Source organism: Dermacentor silvarum, chromosome 5, assembly GCF_013339745.2.
Source record: "Dermacentor silvarum isolate Dsil-2018 chromosome 5, BIME_Dsil_1.4, whole genome shotgun sequence".
Taxonomy (NCBI): domain Eukaryota; kingdom Metazoa; phylum Arthropoda; class Arachnida; order Ixodida; family Ixodidae; genus Dermacentor; species Dermacentor silvarum.
In genome coordinates this window covers 152018856-152026477 of record NC_051158.1, presented here as the reverse complement: position 1 = coordinate 152026477, position 7622 = coordinate 152018856, and positions in this window count along the sequence as shown.

The window sequence follows — 7622 nt, the reverse complement described above, 5'->3', positions numbered from 1 at the left end:
GGTGTTTCGCGTCCTTACAACTCCTCTAATGGCTCCAGTAAAGCTGTTGACCACCGTGGCAATGGCAAATCGTTGAATGCGACACATCATTTGTAGATGTAACAAAACACGCCCCAGATGCGCACATACATATGCACTTTCGAGAGCTTCAGTCAAAGTACACCTGCCCAGAGTTTTACACAGATGCGCAAAGTCACAAGCCAGCGTATCCTACGCGGCTGTTGGCCCATCATTTTCGGAATCCACGTTCTACATCCTGAAACTAGTATCTTCACGGCAGAGGCCTATGCAATACTGTCAGCTGCTAAACACATTAGAAAAGCAAAGCTCCCAAAGGCCATTATATTCACAGATTCCCTAAGTGTCGTCAAAAAGTTAAAATCACTACGAAAACAGAAAAATCCTGTTATAAACGACCTCTACTCTCTGCTCTGCAATATGTATGCTTCTAACCAACAGGTTGTAATATGTTGGGTGCCTGGGCACAGGTGTATAGAGGGTAACGAGCTTGCAGAAAAAATGGCAACTACCACAGCTACAAAACCTAGCAATTCGTCCATACCCATTCCTGCCACAGACTTGAAGCCATTCTTACGCAAAAAACTCCGAAACTATTGGCAACACTTATGGGATCAACAAACATTGAACAAGCTTCATGTATTAAGCCACATTTAGGGAACTGGCCATCATTAACAAAGTCACGACGATCTGAAGTTCTCTTTTGCCGACTCAGAATAGGGCATACATATGGTACACACTCATACCTTTTAACTGGTGCTGAGCCCCCCCTCTGTGGCAGATGTGGTGAAAGGCTGACCGTACTCCACGTCTTGCTGGAGTGCCGGGAAGCAGAAACAGAGCGTAGAAGGCATTTTCCTTTAGCATACCAACAACATGTCCCCTTACATCCGACACTGTTTCTTGGCCCAGAACCTCTGTTTGAAACCAAGGCAGTGCTTAACTTTTAAATGATGTTGTACTGCATGTTATTAGCCCGAGAGATTCGTAGACCTCCCTCTATCTAGAGGGTATTGCTGCGAGCGTACTGTTTTTGTAGAGCACGTCCCTCCATGCCCTTGTGCCCAAGGGTCTCCGTGAGGTGATAGTGCTAAGGGAAGCGACGCATCTTTTTCGTATTATTATTAGTATATTTCTTTTTCCTAGAGTATACATCATGGTCATAGCTGGTATCACTCATTATTGACATTATTTTAAATACCTGTACATTTTACGTACCTTGCAGCGAACATTTTAGGCCTCTATACAGCCTCGATACATTTTAAACTTCTCATTCACTGCATCATCGACTTCATCATACCATTTCTTGGCGCTCTTTGGCCATCCCTGGCCCTTGCGCCAAAAAACCCATACATCACATGATAATATATTTATTTGGCGAAGACGTTCACGCCGTCGCGGGTGCGTTTCACAGAGGCGCCGTTTGAAGCGCAGGTGTTCCTACACGTAGCAGTCAATGTCTTTCCAAGATGATATTCCGCTGTTCCCAGGCACGCAAAAAGGCATCACGCAATGGTTAACTCGCTACGAAGAAAACCAACACAAAATGTCGCTCGGTGTAGAACCAATAATGATTATTATCGTTTTCCAACATCGTTTAACATAAACCTGCTACGTGTCCTGTGGCAGCTCGATCACATGATAATATATTTATTTGGCGAAGACGTTCACGCCGTCGCGGGTGCGTTTCACAGAGGCGCCGTTAGAAGCGCAGGTGTTCCTACACGTAGCAGTCAATGTCTTTCCAAGATGATATTCCGCTGTTCCCAGGCACGCAAAAAGGCATCACGCAATGGTTAACTCGCTACGAAGAAAACCAACACAAAATGTCGCTCGGTGTAGAACCAATAATGATTATTATCGTTTTCCAACATCGTTTAACATAAACCTGCTACGTGTCCTGTGGCAGCTCGATCACATGATAATATATTTATTTGGCGAAGACGTTCACGCCGTCGCGGGTGCGTTTCACAGAGGCGCCGTTAGAAGCGCAGGTGTTCCTACACGTAGCAGTCAATGTCTTTCCAAGATGATATTCCGCTGTTCCCAGGCACGCAAAAAGGCATCACGCAATGGTTAACTCGCTACGAAGAAAACCAACACAAAATGTCGCTCGGTGTAGAACCAATAATGATTATTATCGTTTTCCAACATCGTTTAACATAAACCTGCTACGTGTCCTGTGGCAGCTCGATCACATGATAATATATTTATTTGGCGAAGACGTTCACGCCGTCGCGGGTGCGTTTCACAGAGGCGCCGTTAGAAGCGCAGGTGTTCCTACACGTAGCAGTCAATGTCTTTCCAAGATGATATTCCGCTGTTCCCAGGCACGCAAAAAGGCATCACGCAATGGTTAACTCGCTACGAAGAAAACCAACACAAAATGTCGCTCGGTGTAGAACCAATAATGATTATTATCGTTTTCCAACATCGTTTAACATAAACCTGCTACGTGTCCTGTGGCAGCTCGATCACATGATAATATATTTATTTGGCGAAGACGTTCACGCCGTCGCGGGTGCGTTTCACAGAGGCGCCGTTAGAAGCGCAGGTGTTCCTACACGTAGCAGTCAATGTCTTTCCAAGATGATATTCCGCTGTTCCCAGGCACGCAAAAAGGCATCACGCAATGGTTAACTCGCTACGAAGAAAACCAACACAAAATGTCGTTCGGTGTAGAACCAATAATGATTATTATCGTTTTCCAACATCGTTTAACATAAACCTGCTACGTGTCCTGTGGCAGCTCGATCACATGATAATATATTTATTTGGCGAAGACGTTCACGCCGTCGCGGGTGCGTTTCACAGAGGCGCCGTTAGAAGCGCAGGTGTTCCTACACGTAGCAGTCAATGTCTTTCCAAGATGATATTCCGCTGTTCCCAGGCACGCAAAAAGGCATCACGCAATGGTTAACTCGCTACGAAGAAAACCAACACAAAATGTCGTTCGGTGTAGAACCAATAATGATTATTATCGTTTTCCAACATCGTTTAACATAAACCTGCTACGTGTCCTGTGGCAGCTCGATCACATGATAATATATTTATTTGGCGAAGACGTTCACGCCGTGGCGGGTGCGTTTCACAGAGGCGCCGTTAGAAGCGCAGGTGTTCCTACACGTAGCAGTCAATGTCTTTCCAAGATGATATTCCGCTGTTCCCAGGCACGCAAAAAGGCATCACGCAATGGTTAACTCGCTACGAAGAAAACCAACACAAAATGTCGTTCGGTGTAGAACCAATAATGATTATTATCGTTTTCCAACATCGTTTAACATAAACCTGCTAACGTGTCCTGTGGCAGCTCGATCACATGATAATATATTTATTTGGCGAAGACGTTCACGCCGTCGCGGGTGCGTTTCACAGAGGCGCCGTTAGAAGCGCAGGTGTTCCTACACGTAGCAGTCAATGTCTTTCCAAGATGATATTCCGCTGTTCCCAGGCACGCAAAAAGGCATCACGCAATGGTTAACTCGCTACGAAGAAAACCAACACAAAATGTCGTTCGGTGTAGAACCAATAATGATTATTATCGTTTTCCAACATCGTTTAACATAAACCTGCAACGTGTCCTGTGGCAGCTCGATCACATGATAATATATTTATTTGGCGAAGACGTTCACGCCGTCGCGGGTGCGTTTCACAGAGGCGCCGTTAGAAGCGCAGGTGTTCCTACACGTAGCAGTCAATGTCTTTCCAAGATGATATTCCGCTGTTCCCAGGCACGCAAAAAGGCATCACGCAATGGTTAACTCGCTACGAAGAAAACCAACACAAAATGTCGCTCGGTGTAGAACCAATAATGATTATTATCGTTTTCCAACATCGTTTAACATAAACCTGCTACGTGTCCTGTGGCAGCTCGATCACATGATAATATATTTATTTGGCGAAGACGTTCACGCCGTCGCGGGTGCGTTTCACAGAGGCGCCGTTAGAAGCGCAGGTGTTCCTACACGTAGCAGTCAATGTCTTTCCAAGATGATATTCCGCTGTTCCCAGGCACGCAAAAAGGCATCACGCAATGGTTAACTCGCTACGAAGAAAACCAACACAAAATGTCGTTCGGTGTAGAACCAATAATGATTATTATCGTTTTCCAACATCGTTTAACATAAACCTGCTACGTGTCCTGTGGCAGCTCGATCACATGATAATATATTTATTTGGCGAAGACGTTCACGCCGTCGCGGGTGCGTTTCACAGAGGCGCCGTTAGAAGCGCAGGTGTTCCTACACGTAGCAGTCAATGTCTTTCCAAGATGATATTCCGCTGTTCCCAGGCACGCAAAAAGGCATCACGCAATGGTTAACTCGCTACGAAGAAAACCAACACAAAATGTCGCTCGGTGTAGAACCAATAATGATTATTATCGTTTTCCAACATCGTTTAACATAAACCTGCTACGTGTCCTGTGGCAGCTCGATCACATGATAATATATTTATTTGGCGAAGACGTTCACGCCGTCGCGGGTGCGTTTCACAGAGGCGCCGTTAGAAGCGCAGGTGTTCCTACACGTAGCAGTCAATGTCTTTCCAAGATGATATTCCGCTGTTCCCAGGCACGCAAAAAGGCATCACGCAATGGTTAACTCGCTACGAAGAAAACCAACACAAAATGTCGTTCGGTGTAGAACCAATAATGATTATTATCGTTTTCCAACATCGTTTAACATAAACCTGCTACGTGTCCTGTGGCAGCTCGATCACATGATAATATATTTATTTGGCGAAGACGTTCACGCCGTCGCGGGTGCGTTTCACAGAGGCGCCGTTAGAAGCGCAGGTGTTCCTACACGTAGCAGTCAATGTCTTTCCAAGATGATATTCCGCTGTTCCCAGGCACGCAAAAAGGCATCACGCAATGGTTAACTCGCTACGAAGAAAACCAACACAAAATGTCGTTCGGTGTAGAACCAATAATGATTATTATCGTTTTCCAACATCGTTTAACATAAACCTGCTACGTGTCCTGTGGCAGCTCGATCACATGATAATATATTTATTTGGCGAAGACGTTCACGCCGTCGCGGGTGCGTTTCACAGAGGCGCCGTTAGAAGCGCAGGTGTTCCTACACGTAGCAGTCAATGTCTTTCCAAGATGATATTCCGCTGTTCCCAGGCACGCAAAAAGGCATCACGCAATGGTTAACTCGCTACGAAGAAAACCAACACAAAATGTCGTTCGGTGTAGAACCAATAATGATTATTATCGTTTTCCAACATCGTTTAACATAAACCTGCTACGTGTCCTGTGGCAGCTCGATCACATGATAATATATTTATTTGGCGAAGACGTTCACGCCGTCGCGGGTGCGTTTCACAGAGGCGCCGTTAGAAGCGCAGGTGTTCCTACACGTAGCAGTCAATGTCTTTCCAAGATGATATTCCGCTGTTCCCAGGCACGCAAAAAGGCATCACGCAATGGTTAACTCGCTACGAAGAAAACCAACACAAAATGTCGCTCGGTGTAGAACCAATAATGATTATTATCGTTTTCCAACATCGTTTAACATAAACCTGCTACGTGTCCTGTGGCAGCTCGATCACATGATAATATATTTATTTGGCGAAGACGTTCACGCCGTCGCGGGTGCGTTTCACAGAGGCGCCGTTAGAAGCGCAGGTGTTCCTACACGTAGCAGTCAATGTCTTTCCAAGATGATATTCCGCTGTTCCCAGGCACGCAAAAAGGCATCACGCAATGGTTAACTCGCTACGAAGAAAACCAACACAAAATGTCGCTCGGTGTAGAACCAATAATGATTATTATCGTTTTCCAACATCGTTTAACATAAACCTGCTACGTGTCCTGTGGCAGCTCGATCACATGATAATATATTTATTTGGCGAAGACGTTCACGCCGTCGCGGGTGCGTTTCACAGAGGCGCCGTTAGAAGCGCAGGTGTTCCTACACGTAGCAGTCAATGTCTTTCCAAGATGATATTCCGCTGTTCCCAGGCACGCAAAAAGGCATCACGCAATGGTTAACTCGCTACGAAGAAAACCAACACAAAATGTCGCTCGGTGTAGAACCAATAATGATTATTATCGTTTTCCAACATCGTTTAACATAAACCTGCTACGTGTCCTGTGGCAGCTCGATCACATGATAATATATTTATTTGGCGAAGACGTTCACGCCGTCGCGGGTGCGTTTCACAGATGCGCCGTTAGAAGCGCAGGTGTTCCTACACGTAGCAGTCAATGTCTTTCCAAGATGATATTCCGCTGTTCCCAGGCACGCAAAAAGGCATCACGCAATGGTTAACTCGCTACGAAGAAAACCAACACAAAATGTCGTTCGGTGTAGAACCAATAATGATTATTATCGTTTTCCAACATCGTTTAACATAAACCTGCTACGTGTCCTGTGGCAGCTCGATCACATGATAATATATTTATTTGGCGAAGACGTTCACGCCGTCGCGGGTGCGTTTCACAGAGGCGCCGTTAGAAGCGCAGGTGTTCCTACACGTAGCAGTCAATGTCTTTCCAAGATGATATTCCGCTGTTCCCAGGCACGCAAAAAGGCATCACGCAATGGTTAACTCGCTACGAAGAAAACCAACACAAAATGTCGTTCGGTGTAGAACCAATAATGATTATTATCGTTTTCCAACATCGTTTAACATAAACCTGCTACGTGTCCTGTGGCAGCTCGATCACATGATAATATATTTATTTGGCGAAGACGTTCACGCCGTCGCGGGTGCGTTTCACAGATGCGCCGTTAGAAGCGCAGGTGTTCCTACACGTAGCAGTCAATGTCTTTCCAAGATGATATTCCGCTGTTCCCAGGCACGCAAAAAGGCATCACGCAATGGTTAACTCGCTACGAAGAAAACCAACACAAAATGTCGCTTCGGTGTAGAACCAATAATGATTATTATCGTTTTCCAACATCGTTTAACATAAACCTGCTACGTGTCCTGTGGCAGCTCGATCACATGATAATATATTTATTTGGCGAAGACGTTCACGCCGTCGCGGGTGCGTTTCACAGAGGCGCCGTTAGAAGCGCAGGTGTTCCTACACGTAGCAGTCAATGTCTTTCCAAGATGATATTCCGCTGTTCCCAGGCACGCAAAAAGGCATCACGCAATGGTTAACTCGCTACGAAGAAAACCAACACAAAATGTCGTTCGGTGTAGAACCAATAATGATTATTATCGTTTTCCAACATCGTTTAACATAAACCTGCTACGTGTCCTGTGGCAGCTCGATCACATGATAATATATTTATTTGGCGAAGACGTTCACGCCGTCGCGGGTGCGTTTCACAGAGGCGCCGTTAGAAGCGCAGGTGTTCCTACACGTAGCAGTCAATGTCTTTCCAAGATGATATTCCGCTGTTCCCAGGCACGCAAAAAGGCATCACGCAATGGTTAACTCGCTACGAAGAAAACCAACACAAAATGTCGCTCGGTGTAGAACCAATAATGATTATTATCGTTTTCCAACATCGTTTAACATAAACCTGCTACGTGTCCTGTGGCAGCTCGATCACATGATAATATATTTATTTGGCGAAGACGTTCACGCCGTCGCGGGTGCGTTTCACAGAGGCGCCGTTAGAAGCGCAGGTGTTCCT